This window comes from Myotis davidii, unplaced genomic scaffold (genome assembly GCF_000327345.1).
Source record: "Myotis davidii unplaced genomic scaffold, ASM32734v1 scaffold78, whole genome shotgun sequence".
NCBI classification, from domain to species: domain Eukaryota; kingdom Metazoa; phylum Chordata; class Mammalia; order Chiroptera; family Vespertilionidae; genus Myotis; species Myotis davidii.
Window position 1 is genome coordinate 4,357,643 of NW_006290305.1, and position 15,220 is coordinate 4,372,862.

At 45.0% G+C, this 15,220-nt stretch overlaps 1 protein-coding gene and 1 pseudogene across 1 annotated transcript in view; both read right to left on the reverse strand.

Annotated features, from left to right (window-relative positions):
* The window catches only part of RAB31 (RAB31, member RAS oncogene family), a 114,933-nt gene that overhangs the window by 99,299 nt on the left and 414 nt on the right, over positions 1 to 15,220 (reverse strand). The gene's annotated exons all lie outside the window — the stretch shown is intronic.
* LOC102765795 lies at positions 10,106 to 10,785 on the reverse strand (annotated as a pseudogene).

The window sequence follows — 15,220 nt, forward strand, 5'->3', positions numbered from 1 at the left end:
AAGGAGAGATAGGGTAGGCTTCTGAGGGTGCTGGTAATACTCATTTTGGATCTGTTCAATTTGTGAAAATCCATGGTGTGCTATATTTAAGACGTGGTTTTTGGAATGCATATTATACTTCAATATAAAAATGTAAAGAGTATATTACAAATTTGGTCCACTTAGTGAAAATAATGAAGCTCTACAGTATCACACAGTAAATCAAAAGCTGTTGCCTAGCATCTGTGCCTTGCCAGATCCCTAGGAAAGGAAATACAGGAAAAGGTCTTGTAGAAAGAATCTATTCAAACTCTTCTGAGCCTTGAGATTATCGGGGGTAAAACTGTTTGGGGCACCCTGGCTGGGGAGCTCAGTTGGTTAAAGCATCATCTCAATACGTCAAAGTTTCGGGTTCAATCTCCAGTCAGGGCACAAACAAAAAGAAACCAATAAATAAGTGGAACAACAAATCAATGTTTCTCTCTCTCTCCCTCTCTTTCTAAAATCAATAAACATAAAAAATACTTGTTAATTGTTTGGGGCAAAATAGGTAAGAAAATTTTTTGTAGATGATATGCCATTCAGGGTTCCCTGCTGAAAGGTTTCCCCACAAACTGTCAGCGGTTTACAAAGCAGGAAACGGAGCCCTGATGTTCCGTGACTGGCACGGTAATCACGTCTGCCTGCCCGGAGGCGTGTCCAGTCTCACTGTGCTGCACTGGCAGGAGGCCTGTCCAGTTGTGATTCACAGCTGTAACGGCAGACCAAGAAACGTCTAGAATCTAACAGGCCCCTACAGTCCAGCAGGTTGGCCTTCCTGGTTGGCTGATCACAGTTGGCAAAATGAAATTTCCTAAACCCAAACAGAGCACTTGACATGGACCCTATGAGGGAGCAAAGGGAGAAAAGGGCTAAAGTAAGTCGCCTGCTTCCTGGACACGTGAGCTGGGAAATGGAACAGCCAGAAAGCCTGGGCTCGAGGGAGCTCCCTGGACACAAGCTCTGTGACCTGGAGCAAAGCCTTTAACACTGCTAAGCCCTGGCCGCTCACACCTGCAAATAGAGACAAACGCCCGCCACATAAGGTTGTTTGAGGATTAAACAAAACAACATATGGACAGCACACTGTGAACTGTAAAATGCGAAACAAATACAAGGTGTTGTTGTTTGGCTGTCACGCCTTAGTGCTGTCATCAACATCCGACCTTCCCCAAGAAAGCACTTGGGCTCTTCAAGTCTAATACATTCCCAGAAGTGAGAAACCACCATCTTACTCCCCAAAAACCTGCCCGGGACCCTAATCTTGTGGCAATTTGCCTCTTTTTCTCCCATGAAGTACTTCATACCTGGTTCAAATTATTCAATCAGATTATTAAATTGTAATTCTTATTGATACAAGACCTCTTACGTTTTTAAAATCTTATTCTACTGATTCAGTGGTGCCCTCCCTACTACATGCCGGTTGTGAACAAGTCATTTGTGACTAACAACAAAGTTTGCCACACAGCAAAGAGGTTACATGCATTGGGTTTTGGAGGCCTACAAAGCTAGTTCTAATCCATGAAGCATCATTTATTAACCGTGAGTCTTTGCAAATGTTACTCAACCCTCTGAGCTTCAGTTTCCTCATCAGTAAGATGACAATAATAAAGGAACTCACCCTTACAAGTCCTTTAATGCCATAATGTATGTACACCACTTATTCAGCAGAGGCCATATAAGATGGCCACACATTGTCGCTATTCCTGCCATTCGGAGGTATAGAGTGTGAGTCTCCTGCCTTTGCTTCTGGTTGGCCTTAGTTACTTGCTTGATTCATACAAGTGGCAGAAATGACATTCTGGGATTTGTGAGGACAGATCACAAGAAGCCTTTCAGCTTCTGCCCACAGCTCTTAGAACACTCGCTCTAGAAACAGCCAGCCACCATGTAACTCTAACTGCCCTGAGACTCCATGCTATAGAAAGCCCAAGCTAACTGTGTGGAGACACCACCTGCAAAGAGATGCCTGGTTAGTCCCAGCTGATACCGCCACCCGAGCCCAGCCACCAGACCTGTGAATGAGCAAGTGTTCTGAGGCTCCGGCCCCGGCCACCATCTCACTGAAACTGCATGAGAAACCCCAAGCAAGAACTGCCCATCTGAGCCCAGTCAACCCACAGCGCTAAGAACAATAATAATAAATTGTTATTTAAAACCACTAAGTTTGCGGTGGTTTGTTATGCAGCAATGGATATCTGAAATACTCAGCATATTGCCTGGCACATGAGTTACAGTCAGTGCATGTCTACTGGTATTATTAGTGATATGGATAAACTAGAGTGATTTCAAGGCGACGTCCTTTTCAATCAAAGGCAAAGGCATTCCCACGTGCTTTCCTGATTGGAAAAGAACAGAGTAAGGTTGGCTGCAATTCCAGAACTGTACAACAATTCTTCTTAACTGTTACTGATGTCGCTGTGATTAGGGGTAGGGGCAATCACAAATTATTATAGTGCTAGTGAGTTTTTATTTATTTATTTATTTATTTAATATATTGTACAAATTATTATAGTGCTAATGAGTTTTTAATTACATTTTTCTTTTTTTAATTTATCTTTATTGTTGCAAGTATTACAGATGTCCCATTTGTTTGTTTGTTTTTTACCATTGAACCTCTCCACCCTGCCCCCACCCCTCCCAGGCCTTCACCACTCTGTTGTCTGTGTCTATGAGCTATGCATATATGCATATAAGTTCCCATGGATATTTTTTAATAAGTAGGAAATCAAGGATCTATGAAGAGAACAAAATTCCCTCACACTCCACTCATAAGCAAGAACAAAGATGTGCCCTTTGGTTTGTGACACGTTAGTTATGATGAATAAATAAATACAAAGCATGGAGCTGCTGCAAGTGAAATGTGCCAGAATACAATTCATGTTAAAAGCAGCCACATGTTAGGACTGCTGCAAGTGAAATGTGCAAGAATACAATTCATGCCGAAACCGGTTTGGCTCAGTGGATAGAGCGTCGGCCTGCGGACTGAAAGGTCCCAGGTTCGATTCCGGTCAAGGGCATGTACCTGGGTTGCGGGTACATCTCCAGCGGAAGATGTGCAGGAGGCAGCTGATCGATGTCTCTCTCTCATCGATGTTTCTAACTCTCTCTCTCCCTTCCTCTCTGTAAAAAATCAATAAAATATATTAAAAAAAAAAAAGAATACAATTCATGTTAAAAGCAGCCACATGTTCAAAGCAATAAATTACATCAATTATAATTGTAACAATACTTTTAAATTTGTACGTTTTTATTGTACAATATTATATATTAGGTTATCTTACTAAGATTAACCTATGAGGTGGACGTTTAGAAATAATACAAGTCATCTTTTTAAATAGAGGTCTTTCTTTTAAAAAATTGATATACCATGTTTATTAATAGTTCCTTTTAAACTAAATTGTGTGGGGAGCTCTTGAAATGAACGAGCTCATGACTCACATGCTTCTATAAATGTCTTCACGAGAAGAGCATTTTAAAAAGGCAAATGTGTAATTTGCTTTGTTTTGGCACATATATTTGAGGTTGCATCAGAATCTATGTGTCTCTATGGTAGTATCTAGGATTTTCAAGATTGTCCATTAGCTGTATCACACCAGAAAAACCAGTTAAGACTGTGAGTTGGGGCCTGCTGCTCTGGGAATAGCATCTCGGGCCCAGACTCGGCATCGCTCAGAATATACCTCCACTTTCCACCTGGTGGTGCCCAGGGACCGAAGATCGGACGCAGCCTTCCTTTCCCTGAGTCCTGCCAACACTGACACTTCATTGGGGAAAGAAAGCCTCCATTAGCCACGGCCAACCTGCATGCTTACAGCAGTATTTCTCAGGCCTTTTAACGACTCTACCGGCTTGTTTAAAGGGAAAAGCAACCAGGAACCCCAATGTAGACTTTAATTATTGTGTAAATATGTACAAATAATGAAAATTTACACAAACTGTTTATGCTATTGTAAAACAGCAAAGACAAATGTGTTCATTAGATACAAGTTAAACTATAAATCCAGTAACACTCACATTAGCAGTCTAATATGAGGGATGATATTGCTCTGCTAAGCTGAACCAGCTCAGGGCTGTGCTGGATTCTGAGGCCAGCACGTGCCATGTGATGGTTCAATTCCCTCACACTCCACTCACAATCTGTGGGCAGTTTTCAGTCTACCTTCAAGTCAGTCCAAGTGGGACTCCACTCACCACCTAGGCCAGCGGTCAGCAAACTGCGGCTCACGAGCCACAGGTGGCTCTTTGGCCCCTTGAGTGTGGCTCTTCCACAAAATACCAACTTCTGCGCATAGGCCACAGTTTCAATCGCACTGTCCGTGCACACCCGCACGTGGTATTTTGTGGAAGAGTCACACCACTCTGGGGGAAGTCACCACGCCTGACCTCCCACCAGACCGCTGGCAGCAGAGTCCCTTGCTGACCACATGCATCCTCCTGTGGTCACAGTCCTCCCTCCACACGGCTGCAAGGTATCAGATGGTGTCCCTGCTCTGCTTCCCACACTGGAACACAAGTCCCCACATAATCAACCCCCCAAATCTTCTGCTCTCTTCCCAATGGTCACTCTGCTCCAGCCACACTGGCCTGCCAACAGGTCCTCAAACTCACCAGTCAAGCCCCTTCCACCCCAGCCTTGGGGTCCCCTCTGTTGAGAAGGCCCGAAGATAAATATTCTCTTTGTCTTTGCTCCAGGCCTTCTCAGTGAGGCCATTCTCAAGCCCTGACTTAAAGCCACCACTTCCCAGCCAGCACTCCTAGGCCCCTCTCTGCTTTCTTTCTCTGAAGCACTTGTCACCATCTGTCATATTAAGTATTTATGTCTGTTGCCTCTACTAGAATGTCAGCTCCATGAGGCCAGGGATTATGGGTCTGTTTTGTCACCTTCTGTATGCCCAACGCTAGAGGTGTCTGGTAAATATCTGTGGCATGTGCTATGGAATCACCTGGTCTTCACACGGTCCCAATGTATTATTTCTGTACTAACTTTGCCTCAGTTCTTTCCTCACTAGTCCGTTTTAATGGGCCTTAAAGTTGTGACACAGAGTTGTGTTATAGGATGATCATCTGGAGGTTCAGGATGTAATTTTATTTTATTTTCTTAAAGAACATCATTGAAATCAATAGGCACAAAAAACCTGCAGACTAGATCAACACCCATAACTCTCCGAGGCCCATTTAGAGAAATACTAGATTAGAGAATGGTGAGAAAGCCATAGCCCCACCAATGAGGAGGTCACAGAGCACACGTCAGAGGCAGCTGCCATCTCGCAATGAAACAGAGGGCACAAATGAAAGCACAGCACGTCCTAATGAGCCACTCGAAGTCTATGTCCCACTGATGACACCTGTCCTTTCCCCACCCGAGGATATAAACTGGCACATTTCAAGGCCCTTTTACATCTGATCCAAGTTTACATTCCACTTTCATTATCAATAATTTCCACTGACAGCCAAACGGAGGTCTGCCCACCAAACATCTCCTTGGGCACTGCAGTAATTTCTTCATGGGCTTTATGTTAATTACCCCAGTAATGTATGCACACGAAATCAACCAACAAAGAGAAGCAAAAGAAGTAACTTATCAATCAGCCCCTGTCCCACCTGGACAACCACTATGACGCTTGAGTCTTTTCAGAACCTTTCCCATCTGTTGGTGCGTAATGTAAATAGAGGCACACATTTCCCTCTTCTGCAGCCAAACTAACAGCAGGCATTCGAAGGCGGCACCCACAAGCCCTCCTTAGCCAATCCCCAATTCCGCCAGCCCTCATCTTAGGGACATTTGGCAATTGTCACGTACCATCCCACCAGTTGTCAGGTGTGGTTACTTTACCTTTCCCATGTAGGCCCTAGCTGACCAAGATCACTGCTGGACCGACATCTCCAGGACAGAGGCCCCTCTCCTACAGGAAATGGTTCTGTGAGCCGGCCACACAGCAGCCATGCATCTCTAGTCATCTCTCACAGCGCAAGACCCATCAGTTAAATCTTCACTGACTTTATACAGACCCATCCTGTTGTTTTTAGGACAGAAAATGCCTCAAAGCGTAAACCTGGCCGGGTTACTGTCAGCAGAAGGAAGGGTCCCTGTGCGGAGCTCAGCTCCCTGCTCGTGAGGGGAGCAAGTGAGAAGCAGAGTTAGAAACTTTTTCCTGGATGTCTCTCTAAAAGGAGGACAGACTGATGATTCATCGATGAGAAGTGCAGAGAATCAGAAAACAAATTTAAACGGTGGAAGAAAATGATCCTGCAGAGCAGAAAAGAAGAGACGCAGCAGAAGAAATGGGGTGAGCCTGCTGTTGGTCATAAAATAAAACAGCAGTCACCCGAATGTAAAACAGATACAGGGAACGAAGAGGAGCTATGAGCAGGTGAGCCATGAGGTCAAGGAGGCAGGCGGGATGATTTCTTTGCGCCTGCAGGATTACAAACTAACCAGAGGAAAACAAGACCTCCGCAAGTTGGTACAATTACATATGTTGTTATAAAGGAAGGACGGTAAAGGCATCAACCTGCACACCTCAATTTGTGATCTCAAAGGAAAATCAACAGTTATCATTTTATTACTAATCATTTCCCTACCTCAAAATTAGATTTAAAACTGAATTAAGATGAACATGGATTACTTTATGAAAAAATAGCCTTCTAGAAGTTGGTTATGAAAAAGTTTAGATAATATTTTAGCTTCTAAAATAAAAGATATCTATGAAGTATGTAGTATGATGCTATGAGATGTTCTTTTAAAAAAAAAAGACAGCACATTGCGGGCAGATCACGTGTTTTCCTATTACACAGTGATTTACATAAATGTTAAAGGCACGCCTTAATACCCATTGCATTTTGAAGTTATTTATTACATGTTCTTACAAGCTAATATCTTTTTAAAGTATGATACTTTGTAAAATGTTTTTTGTACTCATTCCATAGAAACTTATCTGGCCACTGGGTAAAGCTCGCAATAACACTACTGGTGCGCAATGTGTTCATTAAGCTTCAGCTTGCCATAAATGGAAATGCCCTGGCTAATGGTCAAAAATAACAAAACACACACACACACACAAACAGGAACAGCTCACTATTTCCCCTCGCCAGCAAAGGGCAAGTTTTACATGAAACCCTGTGTGTTCGTGTCCCTCCCTTCCTCTCTCTGTCTCTCCCCTTTTTCCTCTCTCTGTCTCTCTGTCTCTCTCTCTCTCTCTCTCTCTCTCTCTCCCTCCCTCCTTCGATCCCTCCCTCCCTCCCTCTCTCCTTCCCTTCTAGGGGGGGTCTTGGATGGAAGCACTTTTTTAAAACATGTTTTTATTGATATTTAAAGAGAGAGGAAGGGAGAGGGAGAGACAGAAACATGGATGGCCTGGCCGTCTCCTGCACTCCCCATACTGGGGGTAGAGCCCAAAACTCAGGCCTGTGCCCTGCCCTGGAATCGAATCATGCCCTGGACCTTAGTACATGGAAGGACATTCAACCATCTGAGCCACACTGGTAAGGCCAATGGAGGCACTTTTTAAGGACCACATAATCTATTTGCAGACCTCAGAACAGTGATTACATGGGGCAGAAATGAATTTATACTGGAGAATTCAAAAATTTTGACAAACAAATACAGTTGGTACAAAGGGATCCAGCCCTCTGGTATCTTGTTCAAGAAGAGAAAAATGGAAGGAAAATGATTTCCCCTAGGTCCTGCTTGCTCTCCTGCAGGGCCCACTCAATCATCAATAACCCTCTAGGAGCCCCTGGGGGAACTGACCTAAGTAGGTTAGGCTACCTTCTGGGTTAAATTCTGAGCAAGCAGAAGCCAACTTCACGACCTCCGGTGGAGTGGAAGCAGGTCCGGGACATCAGACGCAAGAAAATATGTCAGAAAAAGACTCATCGAAACAGAAGATTCCACAGTGAGAAACTTCATTCAGTGGCACCGATGTTAAATCCCACTTTCCTTTTCCTGATTTCTGCTGACAAAGTTAGGCAGCAAGAAAGACAACTCTGGCTCCACCGGACATACGTGTGACTCTCAGCAGCTCAGGGATCACACCATGGAACTGAAGATACAGAACCAAAGTCAGCCCCTGGGTAAGTGAGAGGTGATGCTGCACTCTGGTCCTGCCGGAGACTGAACACACTTGATCACCCACCACTCAACCAACCTGCTCCCCCGCTCCCAGAGCTCCTGCGCCCCTCACTCAGCTCTGTCATGTCTTTTTTCTATATAAGATCTTCTGGTGGGCTATAGATTTTATATTCCCCAGCTTCCTGCTAAAATCTAGGTTCTACAAGGCCAAAGCCCTTCATCTGTTTTGTTCAGACACATCACTGCCTGGCACTTGTAGAAGTGAAGAGATATTTTCTGAATGAGTGTCACAGAAGTAAATGGGAACGAATATTTTAATATTATACATGAGCACATAAAAAATAAGACCAACATCACTTTTGTCTTCTCGCCAAAAAGCTGAGCCAGAAGAAGCAATGAGGAAACAATCAGACTAAGATCTTGGGACTTTCTAAGCAACTGGCCTGGGATTCTGCAAAAATACTAATGTCATAGTAGAGGGAAAAAAAGGAGATGAATTGTTTTAGATGAGAGACATGACAAGCCAAGGTAATACATGATCTCTGATGGAACCTGGATTTTTTTTTTTTAAACACCTGTTAAGGTTATTTAGGGACAAATAAAAAAGCTGAGTATGGACCCTATACTCAGCACTATTGTTGCATTTGTGTGGGATAATGCTGTTATAGTTGTGTGGGGAACTGTCCTTTTTCCTAAAAGTTATATACTGAAGTATTTAGGGGTGAAGTGTTATAATGTCTGCAATTTACTTTCAGGTGGTTCAGGGGGGAAAAATAGTATTGTTATTTAGATACCTTAGAAAGAGAAAACAAAAGTGGCAAAATGTTAGCCCTGCCATGTGAGATGTCTACAGACAATTCACTGTACTACTCTTTTAACTGTTTTATAAATTTTGAATTTTTCAAAATAAGCCATGGGAAAAGCAGAGTTAAAAATAAAAGAACTCATTCTAGAGAGACCGTGGAATCAACCGGAGAGCGGTCACCCCAGGAGTGGGAGGGCTGTGCTCCTCACCTCCCTACACTCTCCAACTACATGAGCCCTCCAGAAAATACCTGAGATCCGGGGCCACACCTGCTCCTTCCAGGGCCTGGGGTCTATGCCACCGTTCCTCCTTTGGGGCATGTTCAGATCCTTCCCACTCCAGGAAACCTTCCCAGATCGCTCCCTCCCCAGCACCCAACATATATAACTTAAACTCCACCATCTCCTACTGCACCTCCAGCATCCCATGCATCACAAATGCCATGGATACTAGTTCCTGTGCACATGCCTGTCTTTCCTGCTCAACCAGGCGTCTCTCCATCACAAGCAGGGACGAGAAACCCACCCTCCCTACATTCTATCTCTAGCAGAGCTTGCACCACAGCAGGCACTCAAAACAAACCTTGATTAAAACACTCTGTTCCTCACCTGTCCTCATGTCTAATAAGATGGAAGATAGTCAATATTTAGCATCACACTCTGTTACTTCTGCTGTGCATGGCTCTGCGGTAAGTGTTGTCACAAGAACACAGGCCATGTAGTGTAGTGCATTGCTAGTGTGTCCACATCCTGGGAAAAGCTGAGTACTCTTTGAAGACAGGCATCAAACACCCACAGCTCCAGGCATGAAAGACGCATGCAATAAATGGTAAAGGATTGAGTGAATAAATGCCTGTTCCATTTTCAAACACCTTATAAATAATAAAAACTAAAAAATGTATAATAGTTGCACTGACTTGCAAGCACTAAAAATTAGCTAAACCTGTTGGACACAATTAAATTTGAAGACGTTGCCCTAGCCAGTTTGGCTCAGTGGATAGAGCATCAATCTGTGGACTGAAGGGTCCCTGGGTTTGATTCAGGTCAGGGACATGTACCTCGGTTGCAGGCTCCTCCCCAGCCCAGGCCCTGGTGGGAGCACATGCAGGAGGCAACCAGTCAATGTGTTTCTCTCATATCAATGTTTCTCTCTGTCCTTCCTTCACTCTTCCACTCTCTTTAAAAATCAATGGAAAAAGACCCTCGGGTGAGGATTAAAAAATAAAATAAATAAATTTGAAGACTTTTTCTAATTCATGGACTCAAAATCTTTGTATGTCCCAGCATCTATTTTAAAGAGGAAGTTTTGCTCTCTATATCATTGAAGAAGGGAAATTATCATTTAAACAGTATCCCAGTTTATTAAATAAAATTTTTAAGTATTATAAAATAGTTAACTTTCATCAGCTTCTAAGTTTATGTTGCTCCCAAATTTTGCAACTGCACTTTCAAATCTGAGAACAATCAGAGAAGTGATTCCACCCCAGATACTAAGTCATCAATTTCTTCTTGCAAATTTTTCTTAGCTTCTTCTAACATTTCTTGTGTTTCTTCTTGAGAATGGCTAATGAAAACATCACCAATTTGATAAGGTATCATTAAGCAGCTAGGATCTGCAAGCATGATGTCCTCACGTGCATCTCCTAAAATTCTGGAGTTGTTTCTTTTTTGATATCTATTTCTTCCTTCTGTTCTGTGATTCTACTTGTATTCTGTGCAGAGTTGTTTATCTTTTGTTGATTTTCAAAGGCAACATTGACATCTTCTGCAGCTGCCTCTTCGTGGTGGCCGCCATCTTGGACTGGACCATGGTGAGAGGCTGTATCATTTACGTTGATTCTTTGCCCAGTACCACCAACACTGAACCACACTTTCCACAGGGGTTCAATTTAATAGAGGAATCAGTTGTAGTAAAAAATGCATTATATTGCTAGCCTTTCTGCCCACCCTCTCCACCCACCCCTCCCCTAAAGAAATGCTAGTTTCTGGGAAAGAAAATAAAAATGTGTGTGTTAACAGAATCTCAGACTGGAAAGAAAAGCAAATGTTATGGTTGCCTAGCCAAGTCCTCCCCATACTTTACTAGAGGCCCGGTGCACGAAATTCGTGCACTGGAGGGGGGGGCAGGGGCCCTCAGCCCAGCCTGCGCCCTCTCGCAGTCCGGGAGCCATTAGTCGGACATCCTTAGTGCTGCTGCGGAGGGAGGAGAGGCTCCCGTCACCACTGCTGTGCTCGCCATCTGTATGCCTGGCTTATGGCTGAGCGGCGCTGCCACAGAGCGGGAGAGGCTCCTGCTTGCCAGCCAGGAGCCCAGCTTCTGGCTGAGCAGCACTCCCGCTGTGGGAGCGCACTGACCACCAGGGGACAGCTCCTGCGTTGAGCGTCTGCCCCCTGGTGGTCAGTGTACATCACAGCAACCGGTTGTTCAGCAGTTTGGTTGATTTGCATATTAGCCTTTTATTATATAGGATATTCATTCCTTCACCAATGATCCCAACAAATTCAAGTAACCTTACAGAATCCCTACAGTAACGGGATCTCACTATTGCTCAAAGCAGTCCATTTGAGGCTCCACAGCGCTGACTGATACGCCTACTGTGAGCAGGAATCTATTCCACCCTTGTATCCTCGAGAACCACATGCACCTTACATGTGAAGGCCTGTACATATGTATCTGAAGCCCCCACTGCTCAGATGTTCCACCAAATCCCAGGTATTTGATTTCTAGGTGATGAACCACCATACAGATTCAACAAGGCCAAAAAGAGAAGCATCATCAAGCTCCCTATCAGAACCAGGAATGTCTTCAGTTGTTTCTTCATCATGCCACTCAGCTGTTGAGGAAGTGGCAGAAATCTCTAAAATGTTGTCAAGACAACCAAAATCCAAATATAAATCTCTTTGGGATTCTACTCAGAAGTAGTTTTTAAGTGTACACCATACACACCCAGAGAAACTAATAAAAGAAAGATCCTCTCCTCTCGCTCCTTCTATTTTCCTCCTCCTCCTCTTCCTCCTGTTCCTCCTCCTCCTCCTCCTTTTCCTCCTTGTCCTCTTCCTCCTCTTCCTCCTCCTCCTTCTCCTCCTCCTCCTCCTCCTCCTCCTGCTCCTCCTTGCTTTCATCCTCTTCTTCCTTCTCCTCCTCCTTCTGCTCTTTCTTCTCGCTCTCGCTCTCTCTCTCTCTCTCCTCTTGCTTTTTGCCGGGGGTAATGTGTGTTAAAAATGCATACTGGGAAGCTTTCCACCTTTGGGGTTGGAACAGCTGTTGCCTCAGTATTGTTTTTGTTAGGTTTTTTTTTTAACATACTTGGCTGTTTTTAAGGGAGTTGTTTTTAAGCTACATGCTTTATAATACTAATTGAGATTACAGTGTGGGACCATTGGCACACTATTGGCAAAAACCTAGGGTCCTAGGTATCCAGCTAGAACCCCTATCAAACACACCCTCCTGTATGGTTAGCTTCCAATAGATGGCCCAACTTATCCCAAGAAAGGTCATTCACAAAGGCTTTGGGGTAAAAACGAGGAAGTACACCCATAAGAATAATGAGAGTCAAGAATTTATAACAGGATATCTAAAGAAATCCAAGGTGCTTGAATCCTTGGTTTTTCCAACAGCACAAAGCATTCAGAGAATGTTCCACAGACTACTGTCAATTCCCTGTGGGAGCATTCGCCAAAAGAAATAAGATCAGACCTACCCTAACACCAGGGCTCTGAAAGGCACAGGTACAGGTAGAGAAGACATGCCATCTGGCCCACTCTCACTTCCACCTGCTACAAATGACCCTCCTGCCAGGAACCTCTGACCCCACCATGGAAGCTAGAGACTACAGCTAAGAGAGATAAAAGTCTACTCTACCTATGCCTAAAACAACCTTGGGAAGCACATCCCCAAGTAATCACTAAGCAATCAAAGCTAAAGATCTGGCACAAAAAGCCTCCCAACCTCTCCAGTGAGACAGCAAGAGTCCCATTAGGAGGCCCACATTTTCCATCACCTGCTCAAGAGGGCCCAACAGAAAGTGATCCCAACAGAGGGTGTGCCTGCTAGGGTCTTGGTTACACTGAGACTTCAGGGAGGTGTGGCGGTGCTAATAAAAAAACAGGAAGCTTAGTGCTAGCCACATGCAACACTTCACAGATCTCCTGGCACAACCAGCAGAGGAGCAGGGTTCCTGTCAAATTTTTGAAAGGGCTTCTGACTTTCATAAGTCCAGCCACTGACCCAGAGAGTTCTCTCTCAAATCAAGAGAACAAACCCAAGGCAGTTACACCTGTTCACCCAAATGCTCCCTCACCCCCAAAAAATCACCTTATTTGGGTGAACAATTGAGAATCTAGCCTGTCACACATCTTGTCTGGGACAGGACCGGCGAAACCTGGGGACTTAACAAATATTATTCGATGTGGATAATAAGGTCACTGGCCTTTCAAATAAGATATCCTCTGACCTAAATAAGACTAAAACCTAGAGCCATTCTCAAAAATTTTTTTTAAAAGGCCATGAAAGTGGTGTCATATGACTGGTACTTCAAAGCCCCTGTTTGTTCAGACATTATCTTCCTGCTCTGTTTTGGGACTGTTCTCCTTTTTCCAAACTCAAACGCCTACACCAACAGAGTAGAGTCACTGCAAAGAACAAGCAGACCAGGGTGAGGCATTGTGTCCAGAACACCACTAAGAGTGTGGTTCGTTCTCAGAGATAAGAGAAAAGGAGGTGAAGGGATTCCTTCCAGCTTTCTCATCTCCCAAGCTTGCTCACTGTCACCTGGAATCATAGCTTGGCAGGAAGTGGTCCCATATATCTAAGAAGATCATCTGATACAGTCCTCTGCCTTAAAAGAAAAGATGTTATTATAGCCACTTTACAAAGGAGGTGACAGATACTTATCCAAAGCTGCGGAGCTAGTGAGTGGGAAAGAATGGGAACCCGGTAGCTGCCTCCTGGTGCAGGGCCCTTTCCACTGACCTGTTTCCTTACAGAAAGACGGAGATTTATCCAACAGTGAACTTGAAAATAGTTCATGTGATGGGGCAGGGCCTGTGCGGTTCAAGGAGATGACAAGGGAGAAAACATGAGGGGGAGAGGAGGCCAAATATTTCCTACATCATTTATTCTCATGGCCTCGCCTGACACACACAAACACGTGTCGAAGTTGCTTCTTGATTCCCTGGGTCATGACATTCCTTCTAAGTCTTGGAAGGCCTTGTAAGAGTCCGAAATGACTCCTCACAAGGAAACCGTGGGATCCCCGGAACGGATGTCTGGACTGTATTACAGAGCCTGGCAGACGGTGAAACCTATCCCTGAAACACTAAGAAAGGTCAACAGAGGAAGCCCAGAGAAGCATCCCATTCAGCTCCCAGCTGTGGCTGAGCCGGCCAGGGGGCAGGAACGCCAGGGGGTTTGTGCGGGAGGAACACGCAGTTTGCCAGATGCCCTGGAATTGGAGGGGAACCCCACAGCCCCGTGGATATGAGAGTTCTGACAAAGGACAGCAATTAGGAGACAGTCAGCAACACGTCCTGCCAAAGGTTCCAGAGGAGCCTAGTCGGAGCCTGGAGACTCCGCCGAGCTGCTACAAGTCAAATCCTCGCCTAGAATCATTTCCTCTTTATACACTTCCTGTACATCCATCTTGACACACCAGTTAGCATTGCTTTGAGACGCGTAAGAACGGGTCTACCCCCACCGCTGCTCTTGTTTCTGGAAACGGTTTTCTTGGGACCAATGGTTTTCTTTGCCAAGGGCAGTACAGTTAGGTTCCGGCAGCAAGGCTGCTGCAAACACCGCTTAAAACCAGCTCTCTCAAAAGAAGTAATTCTGGAATTTAATAGTGCCCTCACCCCCATCTCCCAGAAAAGGAAAGAAAGGAAAAGAAAGGACCGTGAACACCCCCTGAACTCCCTAGGCAGTTTTCAAAGGGCTGCCCTGTCCTCTGCCGGGTCTGTCGGGACCCACCGCTTGGGTGTTTGTTTTTGTCTTTGTTTCTGGCCGCTTTCACGTTCCCCGGGCTCAGACAGACCCAGTGTGGAAGGGGAGCTGAGACAGGGGGCTTGCTCATCCTGCTTCTATCGGGGGCACGAAAGTTTTCCAGGCGCAGACTCCGCAGTACGCGTTCACCTCCCACCCGGTCAGCCCCCCGCGCTTCCCCACCCTCCGCCGGCTTTTCTTTTTAAAAAGTCACTAAACCAACTGCCCCCGGGAGGCGAGAGAGGAGTCGGCGCCTTGTCTTGTCCGAGTAACTTAAAGTTTCCGCCGGAAGGAAATTATCAAAAGTGGAGGAGAAAGCCCTGCCCGGCCGTGGCCAGGACCCGCCC